A 17,219-nucleotide genomic window follows, 5' to 3' on the forward strand; every position below is an offset into this window, starting at 1 on the left:
ACATCTGCAGTCGGCTAGGAGGTGTGCCTGCTGCAATGAATGATGTTTGATTTAATTGGCTGGTGCTTAATGAGAGTGCACTGTAGCACAGCCCAAGCAGCTCAGCATACCTCATCTCAGCACTAGCAGCTCAGCCCAGGCCTTTGGAGGTGCAGAAAGAAATCAACCTGGGGAAGGTTGTTGGAACCCAGAGGCCTGGAGAGAAGGCCAGCAGAGATCACTTTGTGCCTTCCCACATAAGCAAGAACCTCAGTTGAAAGTTAGCTGCCTTTCCTCTGACGAACTAACAAAATAAGTCCTCTTTCATTAAATGCCAGTCCGTCTCTGGTGTGTTGCATTCTGGCAGCTAGCAAACTAGAACACTTATCATGTTTCTAGTTGTTGATAATCTCACGATTGCTTTTTTCTTGCTTTTTCTATGCAAGAACTATTCTAAGTGGATTTTTAAAAATACTTGCTCAAATCTCAGAACAATTGTACATGGTAGGTTATTATTAAATTATACATATAATATCAAGTAACATTGGTTAGGCCTCTGTGCTTTTGGTTAGTTCTTAAATTCATTCAGTGGGTACAGTAAGAGGAACTTCAATCTCTAACAGGTAGTGAAATTTCCCATCAACAAGTGACCATCATATGAGGGACTCAACAATCCTAGGTACCAGCTTGGATGCTTCCCTAAACCTTTATCTACATGCTTGGTAATTGTCAAAGGCAGCTAGAAAAGGATTTTTTTTTTTTTTGGTAACAGTAACAAGAGTATTATTTTACCCAGTAATAGGAGTAAGAGATCCTCATTTTGAAATTATAATTTGCATACTAACAACTGCAACCACATAGCTATTAATGAGAGAGCAGAGACTAGAACTTAGGTCTCCCATTCAGATATTCAATAGAGTTTGAAATTTATTTTGTTCTAATGCAAACTGAAAATGTCAACAGCAGATGTTGATCACAAGAGATCATGAAACTATATTCTAAGAAGAAATAATAAGTGGGAAACTCTCAGAAATGGCATAGTGTCATATTTAGCTGTGTGGATGGTCTGAGCAAATTGAAAGTCTTATTTCATATGGTAGAGCTCAGTACAAGTGATTTTGTTTCAAAATGGCTTTACAGCTAGGTTTATTTTGTACTCATGGAAACATTAGTACTTCCATTAATTTTAAAGAGAACTGACTTCCCTTTTAAAAATCATAAAGCATATATTCTCTATAGTTATACCAGTGAATAGTCTTAATAGTATAAATTATTATAACTATTAGTGTTATAACATTTCATGCATGGTGCTAAATAAATATTTATTTATTTCTGCACAAACACTGTATTTATTTACATAATCTACATTGTACTATCATAAATATATTTTTATGGTTTTCAATTCTTTTTCTCTATTTATATCTTAAGCAAATGATATCCTACAACCACCAGATTATAAAAACAAGTCACCATCCTTTCTTCTTCATTTTTGCACCCTTCTAACCAAAATGTTTATTAAAGACATCATACCACAGATTAGACAACATAGTATATCTTTAAACTTCATAATTCAGAGCTACTTTTATATACATTGTTCCATTTACTCAACACAACAACCCTATGTAACAATATAATTTTGTTTTTTTTTATCAGAAAGGAAATTGAAGTTCAGATAGGTTAAACTTCTCATTCAAAATCCTATATGTACTATAGTAATTTCCTAGAATTTGCATAGCAAATTACCACAAACTTGGTGGCTTAAAATAACAGAAATGTGCTCTCTCACTGTTCTGAAGACCAGAGTCTGAAATCAAGGTTTCAGCAGGACTACACTCCTGAAAGCTCTAGAGGAGGATTTCTTTGCCTCTTCCAGACATTCCATGACTTTGGCAGCAAAACTCCACTCTCTGGCTTACTTGCCTCCATGTTCACATGGCTTTCTTTGTCTGGGTCTACATGACCTTCTTCTCTTATAAGTTGTTATTGGATTTAAAGCCAACCCTAATTTAGGATCATCTCATCTCAAAATCTTTAATTTAAATATATCTGCTAAGACCCTTTTTTTCCAAATAAGATTACATTCACAAGTTCCAGGTAGATATCTCTTTTGGGTAGGGTCACAATTCAATCCGCTATATATATTTATAGTAAAATGCTAGAATTTGAAGCTAGGTGTTCATACTTTAAATCTAATGCTATTTTTGTTTTCAGGTGTAAAAAGCTATTTAATACAGAATATTTTGAATTCACTTTCATCCATTTAGAAACAGTGAAATTAAATTTCAGCAGGTCATAGAAATTCTCATGTAGATTTTACTAGATCTAGAAAGAGATCATGCTAGTGAATTAATACATTATTTCATAGAATCATCTCAACAGTGGTGTCATATATACCTTATCTTAACTTTTCACATCATGATTCAATTGGGCTAAAAACACACTAAGACCACAAGCTGGTATACAACAATGAGACATTTTTACCCTCATCTGTTAACTACAGAAATCCTACATGATGTGGTCTCCAAACTCATTTTATTCCACTTCGTATTTTGAATATAATCATGTATTAGATGTTTCAAAAGCTCTCAAAATCAATGTGTCCAGAAAGATCTTTCTGTTTAACCCAACTACATGTCTCTTTTTAGTAGGTCCTTGCTTACTCTCCCATATTCTTGTTTTCTGCACCCATGTATACCAACTCTCTTTTCAATTCCTTGATCACAGCACACTCCCTCTTGCCATAGGCCTTTTTCACATGTTTATTCATCCACCTGGAATCTTTTAAGCCCTACTCCTACAACTTTCCATCAACTTGTATTTAGTTTACATCTGCTTCATCTTCTGATCTTAACTTAATCAATTCCTCAAGGAACCTGCTATTAACTTTGCTGAATAGGTAAAATCCCCCTTTCAGATACACTTATATAACCTGATGATCCACTCCACTTAAAAAGTTTATATAACAGTGCCTGACATAGTAGATGCTCAATAAATATTTGTTGCATAAATGCTTCACATTTTTCAACTTAAAGATATTTGTGGATTCAAAATTAAAATATATGCTTTATTTTAGTAAAATATAAATGCAAAGTTAGGATAAAATGTTTTGTGACATTGTGGAAGATTTCATAAGTCCTGTTTTCTGTAAGCTTAATGGAGAAGTAATATGGTACAGGGATTACATATAAAATCTTAGAATCAGTCTCCTTAGGTTTTGCTCTTAATCAGCTCTGCCACTTACAAATCATGTGACTGTGGGCAAATAGCTTCAGTTTCCTCATCTTTAGTATGGAAATAGTATCATGTGTCTCATGAACTTGTTGTGAGGATTTAGAAAATTAATACATGTAAAGTGTTTTTGACAGATCCTGGCATATAGTAAGGAGTTAATATGTGTTTGCAGTAATTTTCATTTATTATTATTCTTATTATGTAGTTGTTAATGGACTTAATAGCAGCCCTAGTCTGTAACCTCAAACCATGACTGGCTCCACTATGAAATGCAGGTCCATTCTGTGGTACATCATATAACATTTAATGCAAAGATACATAGAGAAAGGCATGGGGAAATACATTAGATATTTCCTATAAGTATCATGTAATGTGTCCTCTCTAAATATGATTAAATACAGATTTGAAGATAATTTTCCAGTGTTTCAATATTTGCTTTGCATTTACTTACTTAGGGCAGAAACTAATGTTCATCTGAAATCATTAAAATAGATAAAGTATCATTAAGTCCATTTCTTTGATCTAGTGAAACATGTATATAGGGAAAGAGATATGCATTCATTTATTCAGTTACTTCATAAATCATCAAAACACATAACCAATGGAATGTCACTTGAATTCAGATTTAGAATAAAATAATCATATAAGATCACATGCATTATTAACTAAATAGATACTTCATTTTTCTAACATATAAATAGAAATTAGAGTAACTGACATAGGTAATTCTGTACCATTTTAATAGAAAGGGGAAATTGTTTTTCTTGTTGATACCCCTGCAATGATTTTGTTGAAAGACATTTGATCATTGGTGTGCTTGTCAAACTGCCTTACTTTCTCTTTTGTACTTTTTAATGAAATTAAAAACAGATTAAAAAAAGTTGATAATAACTAAATATGTTTATTCCAATATTTTAATCTCTTTGTGCCTTCATATTCCCACTTTTATAATGGGACTTATAATAATACCTGTTTTGGATGGCTATTGTGAGGTTATAAGTGTGCAGAACATGTTGCACAATAGGCTTAATACATGAGATTATCATTGATATTATCATTTGTATTATTAGTATCTTGGAAGTTCAGAAACATTAGTAATAGAAAGTGATTTGGGGTGCATGCGTGGTTCAGTGGTAGAATACTTCCATGCAGGAAGACCCAGGTTCAATTCCTGGACCATGTACCCCCCCAAAAAAACAAAAAAAAATGATTAGGGGTAGAGGTTTTGGCTTTTTAAAAATATCTAGCCTAAGTGTTCCACTGAGAAAGAAAAAAGAGATGAAACTTATGAGTTAGAATATTATTATGTAGTTCAACATTTAATGTTAGTAATGTAGGATTTTTCCCAAAAGATTCTCTAGTGGAACATTTTCAAGTAATCTAGGCTTTCATTTTTATTTGTTATTTCAAGAATGACTGTAAGTGTACAATATTATCATAACAATGTCATTGGATACTTCTATAATTAAAGGAAATAAAATACTATTTTATGGTAGAAGAAAACTAGCCAAAATTCTTTCTACCAACATTTCCACAATCCTATTTATATTGAGATGGTTGCTGCTTTTACCAAAGACTTAGTAAAATATATTTCTCTGGTAAGAATTAAAGGAGAAAAAGGTAATCTCTTTTCCTTAGATTAAGAACAAAAGAGCTAAGACAATTCTAGATATTTATAAAGTAGTAACCTGTTGCAAACCTCCTGTGATGGTCTGAAAGTGCTGTGCACCACAGAAAAACCGAGTCATTTAATCCTGATTCAATATTGTAGGGTGGAATCTTTGATTGGATTGTTTCCAGGGAGATGTGACCCACCCAACTGTGCTGTGACTTTTTGATTAGATGGTGATGTGACTCCACCCATTCAAGGTTGGTCTTGATTAGTTTAGGGGAGTCCTTTAAAGGGGGAAACATTTTTTAGTTGCTTCAGAACTGACATAGACATAGGCATTTTGAGATGAAAGAAAATGACGTTGAGAAAGCTGTTTGAAACCAGAAGCCAAAGGACCAGCAGACACCAGCCATCTACCTTCCCAGCTGACAGAGGTGTTTGGATGCCATTGGCCTTTCTTGATTCAAAGTATTTTTTCCTAGATGCCTTAGTTTGGACATTTTTATGGCCTTAGAACAGTAAATTGTAATTTAATAAATTCTCTTTTTAAAAAGCCATTCAATTTCTGGTGTATTGCCTTCCAGCAGCGTTAGCAAACCAATACACCTCTCAACACAACAAATACGGTTTCTATATTTCCTTGAGAAAGATACTGTACTGTTTGTGGATTTATTATATATTAGATTAATTTGTATTTTATAAAAATTAAATTAAGTTTATCAATTATATCTCAATTTTCTATGTAGTAGGTAATAGTGATTTGATTCCGGATAATTTAGTCACAATAGCAAAGTTTAAGCAAGTGAAATTCGGAAGAAATATTCTTTAATAAACACTATATCACATGATATACACTCTAGCATACACTATAGCACACTATAGTATATGACATATGATACACACTATAACAATCAGCTCATGATGTTGAGTTGTGAATAGAGTAGTTGTCCAGAGTAGTAATCCTGAATTAACCAAGAATGTAATTTGCTTATTCTGAAACTATAATTGGGAAATAAAATTAGATATGTTCAAATATCATATATTTTTCAAAGGCACTTGTTTAGTATGCTGATTGTTGACTATATTCACAGGTAAATGTAGAAAATAATTAAGCAGCTATCATGTCTTAGATGTTCAGATTGATTCCCAGGGAAAATTGGGTATATTATCCAAGGTTACTCAGCAAGATAGTGAGAGATTTAAAAATGAATTATGACTTTTTATATAACATATCTTGCATCTCTTTTAACATCTTCAGCATTTGTGGAATTTTTTTTCTATTTAGAAACAAAAAGTAACTTCACAATCCAAACAAATACATAAACCATTTTCTTTTGTAAAAAGCACACTACTATTGTAGTAAGGGACTCAAGTTATAAATCAATAATGCAAAATAAAGCATAGACTCTGAATGAGTTAAAGACAATTAAATAATGATGAGGAGTTAATGCTTTAATGATAAGTAAATACTAACTTTATTTGGCTCTGTTCTAACGATTGGGAATGGAGTTAGTGACCAGGTAACTGCCACATGGAGCTGTCATTCTAGTGGGTAGACATTTACTTGACCTCTCTATTTCTTTGGAAATTTTGATATCCCCTCTTGTTTTTTGGCTCTCATGGCACCAGCATCATTCTCTGCTGAATTTCCTGCTATCTGGCTATTTTTTAAGATCTCCTTTAAAGGTTCCTTTTGCATGCTGTGCTGCAAATTTTGACATTACTCTGAGCTCTTTTTTTAGGCTCTTTTCACTTCTCATTCCACATATCTTTCCTGAGAATAGTCTGTCAAGACTCATGCTTCTTATACTGCTATACTTTCTGTTAAGGAGCTCTCTTCCCAGACTTTTACTATACATAATGACATCACTTGTAATATTTGCAGGCAACTCTACCTTATCCTGACATCCTCCTCATCCCCAAATCTCCCTTTCTGTTTTCCTGTTTTAGCAAATGGTAACACCATTTGCCTAATAGCTCAAACTTAAACCTGGGAATTATACAAGTACATGTCCTTTTTCCTAATTGCTGACAACCCATATTTAATCAATTAAAATTTGTTGATTCTATTTACTACAACATTTCTCAAATTTTCTGTGGCTATCCATGTCAATATCAAAGCCCTACCCATAATCATTTGTCCCGTAGAAACTATATGCATTCCCATCTTCAATCTTTCTCCTTCCAGTCCTCCAAGTCTATACTCTACATCAAAGCCGTAGCATCTGTTTTGGTTTGTTAATGCTGCTGAAAAGCAATATACCAGAAATGAATTGGCTTTTGAAAAGGGAATTTAATACATTACAAACTACAGTTCTAAGGCCAGGAAAACATCCAACAAGAGGATACCTTCACTCAAGAAAGGCTGAGGCTGTCTGGATGACCTCTGACAGCTGGAAAGGCATGTGACTGGTGTCTGCTAGTTCTTGCTCCCAGTTCCATTGCTTCCAGATTGTGGTTTCCTTTCTAAGCAGCTGTGGGCATTTACATAGCTCCCCTGGGACACAATTCTGGGTTCTGGCTTGCTTAGCATCTCATGGGAAGGTCCATGGCACTGTCTGCTGATCTCTGCTTATGTCTAAGCAACTGCTCTCTCTGTTGGCACTCCAAGCATCTCCAAACATCCATGTCTCTGTGCGATCTGAAACACCTGTTTTCAAAGTGTCTGTATCTGAGGTTTCTCCAAAATGTTTCCCCTTTTAAAGGATTCTAGTAAACTAATCAAGATCTACCTTGAATGGGTAGAATCACATCTCCATCTAATCAAAAGGCCACACCCACAATTCTGCACTCTACATCTCCATGGAGATAATATAATTCCGTTTCCACCCTACAATATTGAATCAGGGTTAAAAGAAGTAGCTGCCCCCACAAGATTGATCAGGATTAAAATATGGCTTTTTTTGGAGCACATGATAGTTTCAAACTGGGACAGTATCTTTCTAAAATGGACATACAATTGCATGTTTCTATTGTTTTAAAGACATTCAAAAGTTTCTCATCTCTTAAGACAAATTTCAAACCTCTAATAGTGCTTTAAAGTTTATTTTAAGATATGACCAGGCCTTGATTTATCACCTTAACCTCTTTTCCCTTTTCATCTTTAGTTTCAATACCACTGAATTTCTTTCATATGCAAGAACATACCATGCAGTTGCTCTGTCAGAACAATCTAGCCCTGCTGCCTTTCATTTGACTGAAATCTTTCAAGTCCCATATTAGAAAAATCAGATATTCCAGAAAGCTTTCCCCCATGCCCTGAATTTAGTTTATGTGTCTTTTCTTTCATATCTTCCTATAGCATATATACTTTCTCTGTTGTCCCACTTTTTAACACTGTAGCATAACTGCCTGCTGGACTGGCTTGATGAAATTAGGGACAATGACTTTCATGTTAATCAGTTTATTTCCAGTATCTAATTTTCTGGCACGTAGTGGGTATTATTTATGAACAAGTGAATATAAGCAAGTTTAACTTTTGCTTTGTCAATGACATTTTCTTAATTTTACATCTATCGTTTTCATGTGTTGGTAAATCAATTAAAAAGTTGTGTTTTTAAAAAATTGCATGCAGAGTACTATAATATTACTCAGCTTATTGTATTGAAGCAAACATTCTCCCCTCTATTTTCTCCTTTTCCTTGTCTGTAGTTAGGAATATAAGAACAGTTAAAGGAAAACATATTGTCCCTCTTTTAACTGATCATATTATTTAACATAATGCATGTTATATTCAGATGTTGCTTTAAGTCATTATTCTTAAGCATGTCTGCTAATTTTATTCTGTCATTTCATTTACCTTGATAATACATTTCCTTTCAATGAATTTTTCATAGGGTATTATTATGAACCAATATACATTTTATCTATAATACTTGTCACTTCTAATATAATTGGATTATATGTTTTCTATTACAAGTAAATGTTCTTTAGAAATATAGGTACATTAGAATATTCAATTGGTTTTGCCATTAGTATTCATTGTTTTATGTACTATTACATATCCTTTTAATTTTTTCCCTTTTTCAACTAAATGCATTCTTTAATCCGTTATCATAGAAAGTGCCTCATTTTCTGTATTAGTGTAATGGTTTCTCATTGCTTTTCTGGTTCTCCCTTTTTTTTTTTTCATATAAACTCATAAAGATGAGATGAATAAAATGACTCCTATATTAGTAAAGTTAAGATAAAAGGATATTTATTGATTCATAAATTGAGGTATGATAATATGTGTGTCCTATTTCTGGCCCCTTTTAATATGGTTTAGTACTTTATTCCATCTTTTATTGCTTCTAGGTAGTGAACAAATGTCTTCATTGAATTGCACAAAAAGGTACATAAATCATATTCCTGAGAAAATTACATTTAGTTCAGAGCTCATCAATGTGTATAACTAATTTGAATTTATTTTTCAAGTGTGCTTTGCCTTTACATATTTTAAATGGATTTTATTGGCCTTTGTGTTCCTTAATTACTTAATATTATTAGGTCTTTCTGGAATTCAACCAATTTCCTTAATCTCAACAAAATTAATTTTTTTTTTTTGCGAATTTTAAATCTTCACCATCTTTTCCAGCTCATTACAGAAGCATACAGGAGACACAGTTTTGAATCCTAGAGTAATCCTACTAATTAACCTCTTTGCTTCCTGAGGATATGAAACTTATTTCCACTCAATTTATACCACTTAAGTTATTTTTAATGGCTTAAGGCCATCCACAATGAGGTAGAGGGCCCTGAGCAAATCATTTTGCAAACACTGCTTAACCTTTTTCTTTTTTCGCATGGGCGGGCCACCAGGAATCAAACCCAGGTCTCCAGCATGGCAAGTGAGAACTCTGCCTGCTGAGACACAGTGGCCCTCCCAACATTTTCATTCATGTAAAATCATATGAAAATTAACATAAGGACATCCTTATATTGTAAAGCTCCAGGGTATACAACAGCTGCAAAAGGTAAAGAGCTGCTTTAGGATATGTGTGAAGAAGACTATTGTTTTTAGGTAGCATATATCTTTTTATTTTTGTATGCTGTATGGCGGGGTCACATTTCATTGTTTTTCCATGTGAGTATCCTGTTATTGCAACCCTATTAGTTGAATTTTTTGTTTGTTTTGCTTGCTTGTTTTTTTTTGGGGGGGGGGGGATCAGGAATTGAACCTGGGCTTTCATATGGCAGGTGAGAATTCTACCACTGAACTACTTTTGCACTCCCAGCATATACCCTTTTACATAAAAAACCCTCCTCCAGTACCCTTTCATAAGCCAGTGCTCCTCAAATTTTAGAGTTCATAGAGCATCACCTGGAGATCCTTATACCTCCCCTCGGGTCTACTGAATAAGAATCTAGCATGGTTTGGTTGACTTATCTTACCTTTTTAAGAAAAAGCCGATGACTCCCAAACAGGTGGTCAAGCCTTGATTTTACAATTTTAATCCAAGAAACACAATGCGTTTCACCTGGGCTTTTTAGAAATGCAGAATTTGGGGCCTCTTCCCAGGCCACTGAATCAGAATCTAAGTTAAACAATATTCTTAGATTATTATTTTTATGTTAAAGAACTATACTTTGAAAAGCAATGCATTGTAAGAAAATGATTGCTCATGCCATTTTATAGTGCCAGCTATAAATTTCATTTCCTCTTCAAGCCCCTTCTTTCCTCTAGCACTTACCAGTTTACCTAGATCTGGGCATTTCAGTATCTGTACTGTGTCTGCTTTCTTCAGGGCACTTTATATTATATACTAGACATAAATGAACCTTGCCTGATAGACCTTACTATCTCTGACATTGTTTTACCTTCCCATTATGCATTTTTTTTTAGAAAGCTTAAGTAGCGTGACTGGTGCCCTCTTGGCAGTGGTACAAGCTGGATCTATTCTAGGTTTAGCACTCTTGTCACTAAAAGAATTTAGACAAATAAGAGGGCTGGTAGGAATAAGAAGTAAAGTTTATTAAAGAGAAAAAGAGTACACATTAAAGAGATCAATGCGGATGTGCCCAAGGAAGAGACACGCGCTGAGTGGAAGTGGTTAGCTTGCTTTATAGAAAGGTTTTTTTGCTGGTGGCAAGTTTCCAAAGTAATCTTTAAACACTAAGGCTAACATGGTTTTTATTAACCAGGTGCTTACAGGGCTAACATTGCTTTAGAAGGAGATAACTCTTGATGCTTATAGCTGACCCATCACATATCCACAATTTGTCTTTGGGCGAATGTTTAAATTTCTTTACAATGCAGGTTTTCTATTATTAATGAACAGTTTAATAACTAACATGCTCAGGCCCATGATTTTACAAGCTTTTATGGTTTGGCAGGTTTTGATGGTTTGGGGAGGCTTTTGGGCTTTAGTGGAAATTTTTGTCCCAAGAAATTTACAGTAAAAGTTTGCAGTTTGCGTTACTTCCTTTGGAGCTAGATAAGAAACAAGGGACTTGCAGTTGTCCATTTACTCTTTTAAGACCTGGATAGGCAACCAGAGACTTGCAATTGTCCTATTTCTTCCTACTTTAGTACAGGCTAGGCACTATGTCTCTTTTGTTCTTGTGTTGCATATGATTTTTTTTTTTTTTGTATGTTGTATGGTGAGGTCACGTTTCATTCTTTTTCCATGTGAGTATCCCGTTACTGTAACACCATTTGTTGAATTTTTTTTTGGGTGGGGAGAGTGCATGGACCAGGAATCAAACCCAGGTCTCCTGCATGGCAGGTGAGAATTCTACAACTTAACTAGAATTGTAGTTAAGAATTACTTGCACCTCCCATCTATGCTTTTTACAATCTTTAATATGTTGGGAAATTTCAAAAGCCATGCTAATTTTTAGTCATTATATTCTGGCTGCTTGGAAATATTTCAAGAACAGCTGAGTTATAAATTCTTTTGTAAAAACTCTGAAGAAAATGTAGCATCATTATAATTGATCAGATTTGAAATTCATATTATGATTCTACAATATATGATAATCATTTTCTCCAATGTAACATAAGTTAACATGCATCTTTCATCATAAACTGTTCATTTTACTTAGAAAATTTATTAGTCATTTAGCCACTTCCATTTATATTTTGTGAGTTTTTTTCTTTATTTTGAAAGTATGAGGTTTTCAGTCTGAAAACTAAAACCAAAAGCTTAAGTGGAAGTTTACAGATTTAAATACAGATTTTCTTAGTTTTCTAGTGCCGCTATAACAAATACCACAAATTCCTGTTCCCTTAAACAGTAGAAATTTATTTTCTTACATTTTGGGACACTAGAAGTCCACTGTCAAGGTGTGGCCATTTTTCCTGCAAAGTCTGGAGTGTTCTGGTGATGGCTCAGTCTCTGCCTCTATCAAATGGTGTTCTCTTTCTCCTGTAGCTTCTCTGGTTTTCTAATTTCTTTTGCTTATAAAAACTTTGGCCATATTGGATTATGGCAGATTCTCCTTCTGCATGCCTGCACTTCAATAACATATTCAAATATCCTCTTTACAAATGGGTTCACCCCATAGAACCAGGGGTTAGAACTTAAACATGTCATTTGTGGGACCCTGATTCAATGTCCAGCACAGATGTATTGATACTGAAAATTGAGCTGTGTATAAAAAATCAAATATTTTTAAAGTGTACTTTCTTGTACCTTTAATATATCCTATAACTATGCTTATAAATAACATTTTAAAAATAAAGTGAAACAGAATAAATTATTTGTTATACAGATCAGATTGAGGATTTCAAAGAGCACAGAGTTATTCTGCATTTAATGACTCTTCATTTACATAATGATAGTACTAAGTAATAACTTTGGGATGAAAGATCGAGTGAATTAGGATTTAGCTAAATAGTTCAATTTAGAAAACCAAAAAGTGTAGAGGCAAAACTAGGGGGATGGAGAGAAATTAGGACAGAGAAATTTGGGGAAGCTACTAGGGAAGGGTGGAAAGAGAGAGACTTGGCAGCTGACAGCTAAAGAGAGATTTTTTTGATAGAATTGAAGTATTGAGTATCATCATTAAATTGTTCTGTAGTGAGTGATGCATCTGCTCTCTTATAGCTCTAAGCAAAATATCAGTGAAATATTCATTGCTGCCTTTTAATGCTTTGTAAAGTAGATTTTTATTTTGGAGCCTGAGGAAATTTTGAGTTCTGTGTTAAGATTTGCATTTGTGAGGATATAGACTTTCCTTAGATAGTCTTCCTTCCGTATGCTCACATGGGTTTATGCTTATCTGGGTTTTTAAAATATGGCTATAAAATTCAATTTGCCTTTAATATAAATGAATATGCCTATTTTTTTGTATTCCTACTTTGCAAAAAAAGTGCTACTCCATTTTTGTTATATTTATGCTTTGCTTTTTATTTTTATTTATTTATTTATTTTACTGAAAACCATTTTGAATTCATAGATTTGAAAGTTAAAGGTCATCAAGAACATCTTACTTAGCTCAAGAATCCCCCTCCTGATAGCTTGTCCTCCAGCCTCTGATTTCTGATACTTTTGTGGACAACTCTAATTGCTATAGGTTATTTATATTGCACTCCATTCCCTTCCTCACAATTTTCTTTGATTATTCTAGTTCTGTGGAGCAATTTATATGGTCACTGTTTCTTTCATGAATGTCCTTTGAATATTTGCATTGGCTTTTAAAAAAATTATTTAATCCAGTTATCCTGACTTTCTTTCAAAATAAAGCAGGCGGTATAAGGATATAATCTGAAAAACCCAAGAATGCTCATTGGTGGCACTGTTATCTTAATGTAAACTGTACATTTACTATGGATAGCTCCAGAGTCTATTTACTTTAAGATCAAGCATTGTTAGATATTAATTAACCTGTCATGCAATTAATTGTAATTGCATTTTAAAATTTGAATGATTAAACTGTGTTTTATTTTTTGATGAGATATATTTATTTAGTTAAATTTGTTAGAAAACTTTTTACAATCATGTTTCAGTTACACTTGTAGTGACCCCTTTGGAGAGTTTCCTTATTGAAAAATCTAATTATGTTGTGAATTGGGGAAAAAGTATCTTCAGTTTTTTCCCTTTTGGAATTGTTTTTTTCTTGTAATATGTGAATGTGTGGACAAGAGGTTACATATATCAAGGTCACTGCCAATCACAGAAATTTTTCAGTCCTTTGAGCATTTACTGAGGTCACCAACTACATGCTTAATAAGTTCTCCTGGTGATCCTTCCTGTGGAAATATATGAAGAACATCCAAACGAGAACAAAGACAGTTTGCTATAGCAAGGGAATCAGCCACCATCACTTGTTATTGGCAGTGTGACTCAAAGGCATGCAAAGGAGAGGGAAAGATTTATAGTGGAAAGAAAGGAAAGCTTCAGGTATTCCCTGACTGAAGGCAGTTGGCATGGGGGGAAATGGAGGTGGGTTCATTAGAAGTGGGACATTCTACATTAATATTTGGGAGTGCGCATTTGCCTTTCTCTGGTTGGTTCTAAATTGGAAGCAGGGGTAAAAAGTAGAAAAGCCTCAGTTATTAATGAAGTGCTGCCTGTTTTGGATCAGTTTTTAAGGGTTTGTGGTGTAGCTCCTGGACTGATTGTTGCAGATATGTCCAGCTTCCTGGACTGATTGCTATAAATAGTAGGCCAGAATTTCCTGGTTACTGCTGATAGTAGGTCAGGGTTTCCCTGTCACTCCCCATTTGTATATTCAATATCTCATTACTAAAATTTATAACCTTTAAAAAACTTATTTTGACTATCAAGAACATTAGATTAAGATTAAAGGATATTTATGAATTTATTGTGTTACAAAATCAAATTATATAAATTTTTATTTCTGAAAGTCTGGAAGAAAGGACAGCTTTAGTAAATCAAATATAATTTTGATTATCACCTAAGTCTAAGCAAGATATTTTTCTCTCATCAGTGTTTTGGCATCCAGTATAGTAGCCTAAATTAAAATAATATATATCAGGCAAAATGAACTCTTGCATAATTATCTGGCATGTTTCCTCATTTAGAAATGAATAATTAGGATTATATGATTTCTAACATTTCTGTGAGGTTTACATATTATTCCTCTAGACCTGTATGCTCAGAGTTGAAGAAGAAGCTATTTCAGGTAAGAAAATTGATTCAGTAGACCCACATGCCTTTCCCTTTCCATGAATGCATTTTAAAAATATATTTATCGACAAATCTTCACACAAATACAGTCCATATATGGTATACAATCAATGGCTCACAATACCATCACATAGCTGTGTATTCATCACCATGATAATTTTTTATAATATTTGCACCACTACAGAAAAATAAATAAAAGAAAAAAGAAACAACTCATACATACCATGCCCCTTACCCTCCCTCTCATTGATCACTATTATTTCCATAAACACAATTTATTTTACCTCTTATCGCCCTGTTGTTTATTTTTTATCCATATTTTTTTATTCATCTGTCTATACCTTGGATGAAAGGAGCACCAGAAACAAGTTTTCACAATCACACAGTCACGTTGTAAAAGTTTTATCTTTATACAACCATCTACAAGAATCAAGGCTGCTGGAACACAGCTCAACAGTTTCAGATACTTCCTTCCAGCCACTCTAATACACCATAAACTTAAAAAGGTGTCTATACAATGTAAAAGAATACCTCCACGATGACCTCACAACTCTATTTGAAATGTCTCAGCCACTGAAACTTTATTTTATCTCATTTGTCTCTTCCCCCTTTTGGTCAAGAAGGCTTTCTCAACCCCTTGATGATGGGTCCTGGCTTATCCCAGGAGTTCTGTCCTTCATTTCCAGGGAAATTTACACCCCTGGGAGTTATGTCCCTTGTGGGGGGTGGGGGGAGGGCAGCAAGTTCACTTGCTGCATTGGCTTAGAGAGAGAGGCCACATCTCAGCAATAAAAGAGGTTCTTGGGGGTAACTCTTAGGAATATATATAATATGAAAACATATTTTATTACTATTTTACTATATAACATATTAGTGAATACACCAGATTATATTTCCTCAAATGGCAAATAAGGCAAAAGATAACATTTCTCTTTGAGTCCTAGAGAGAACTTGAACATCATCCCTCTTTTGGGAGATTCAGTTTCCTATGATGTCTGTGATACGGTCCACGAGGATACCGACGGTGCTTAGTAGTAAAGAACATTTTACCAAGCTGTTCTATCATGAGTCCTTGCTTAAGATTTTCTTCTAATCTAGTTTTCAGCACTTGGTTATGTGTTTCTTCATTATTACGCACAGGATCTGGTTGAGGGATAGGTTTTGTGTGTTCATATGGAATATCCCAGAAGATGGTAGCATAATTATCCTGCCACTGGATGTCAAAGCAAGTTCTACTTTGCAATTAAAGTCTTCTAGAAGAGAAGATTATGTAAATTCACAACAAATGTGATATAAAGCTCCATTTTGGATTGGAAATAAATGTTTCAAGATAGTCCTACTTGATATTGCCCATTTTACTGCCACTACTGCCATGGTGAATCAAGGTATATATTGGATGGTATAAAAAGATGTTTTGAAGAGAAACTGCTTTAGAAGTCTGCTCCTAGGCACGCATATTTCACAGACGTTCAACATGAACCCTCCATCTTTTCCCTCTTAGATCTAATTTTAAGTGGGCTTAGCCTATCCTATGCAGGAATAAGTTTCATAGGGGCAAACCACAAGACCAAGGGCTTATCCTATTGGTTTGGTTGTCCTCACTGTTTGCAAGAATATCAGAAATTCTCCAAATGGGGAAGTTGAATATTTTCTCCTTTCTCCTCAGTTCCCCCAAACGTCTTTGTAAATACTTTTTTAGTCACTGCCCAGATTACCCTGGGATATATCGGGGTATCACACTAACCTGGACCAACCAACAAGAATCTCATGCCCTATTCAAGATTCCATGTACTCATGGTGTTCAACTACACTGAACATAGAAAGTAAATTAGGAAATGCTCTACCCAAAATATAAATTTTGCACCGAATAAACATCTCTCCCTTTGGCCTCACACAGAAGTTGAAGTTTTAAAGTATGGATATCATCCTTTACCCTGTATTCTTATCTTTCTTAGTCCTATCCAGATCAACTTCATTCATAGTTCTATTTGAAGTCAGTTCCCCTTTACAACTTTTTAAACAGTTCCTGTATGGGGTACTGCTGACTTTCATAGCTTCAGAGCTCTAACTCTGAATCTCAGGTGTCACGTAAATACTTGAAGTTCCTGGGAATGACCAGGTTATATACAAACATCTCAGTATCTCAGAATTTAGAAATAACAGTTACAACTCCTGAATGTATGTGACTGCTCTAAGAGCTTACAATCTGTGACCTTTTAAAATAGGCCCCAACCTGATACTCCATGCTCTCAACTTCAGTTCACCGAATTTTTACATTATAGATAGTCCATATGATTGAGGCATGATAATATTTGTATTTT

At 34.2% G+C, this 17,219-nt stretch overlaps 1 protein-coding gene and 1 pseudogene across 8 annotated transcripts in view; one reads left to right on the forward strand and one right to left on the reverse strand.

Annotated features, from left to right (window-relative positions):
* STPG2 (sperm tail PG-rich repeat containing 2) overlaps positions 1 to 17,219 on the forward strand; it is an 846,203-nt gene that overhangs the window by 707,995 nt on the left and 120,989 nt on the right. The window lies entirely within an intron of this gene.
* On the reverse strand, positions 15,857 to 16,272 carry LOC143668517 (large ribosomal subunit protein mL42 pseudogene; annotated as a pseudogene).

The sequence above is a fragment of the Tamandua tetradactyla genome, chromosome 24, assembly GCF_023851605.1.
Source record: "Tamandua tetradactyla isolate mTamTet1 chromosome 24, mTamTet1.pri, whole genome shotgun sequence".
NCBI classification, from domain to species: Eukaryota; Metazoa; Chordata; class Mammalia; order Pilosa; family Myrmecophagidae; genus Tamandua; species Tamandua tetradactyla.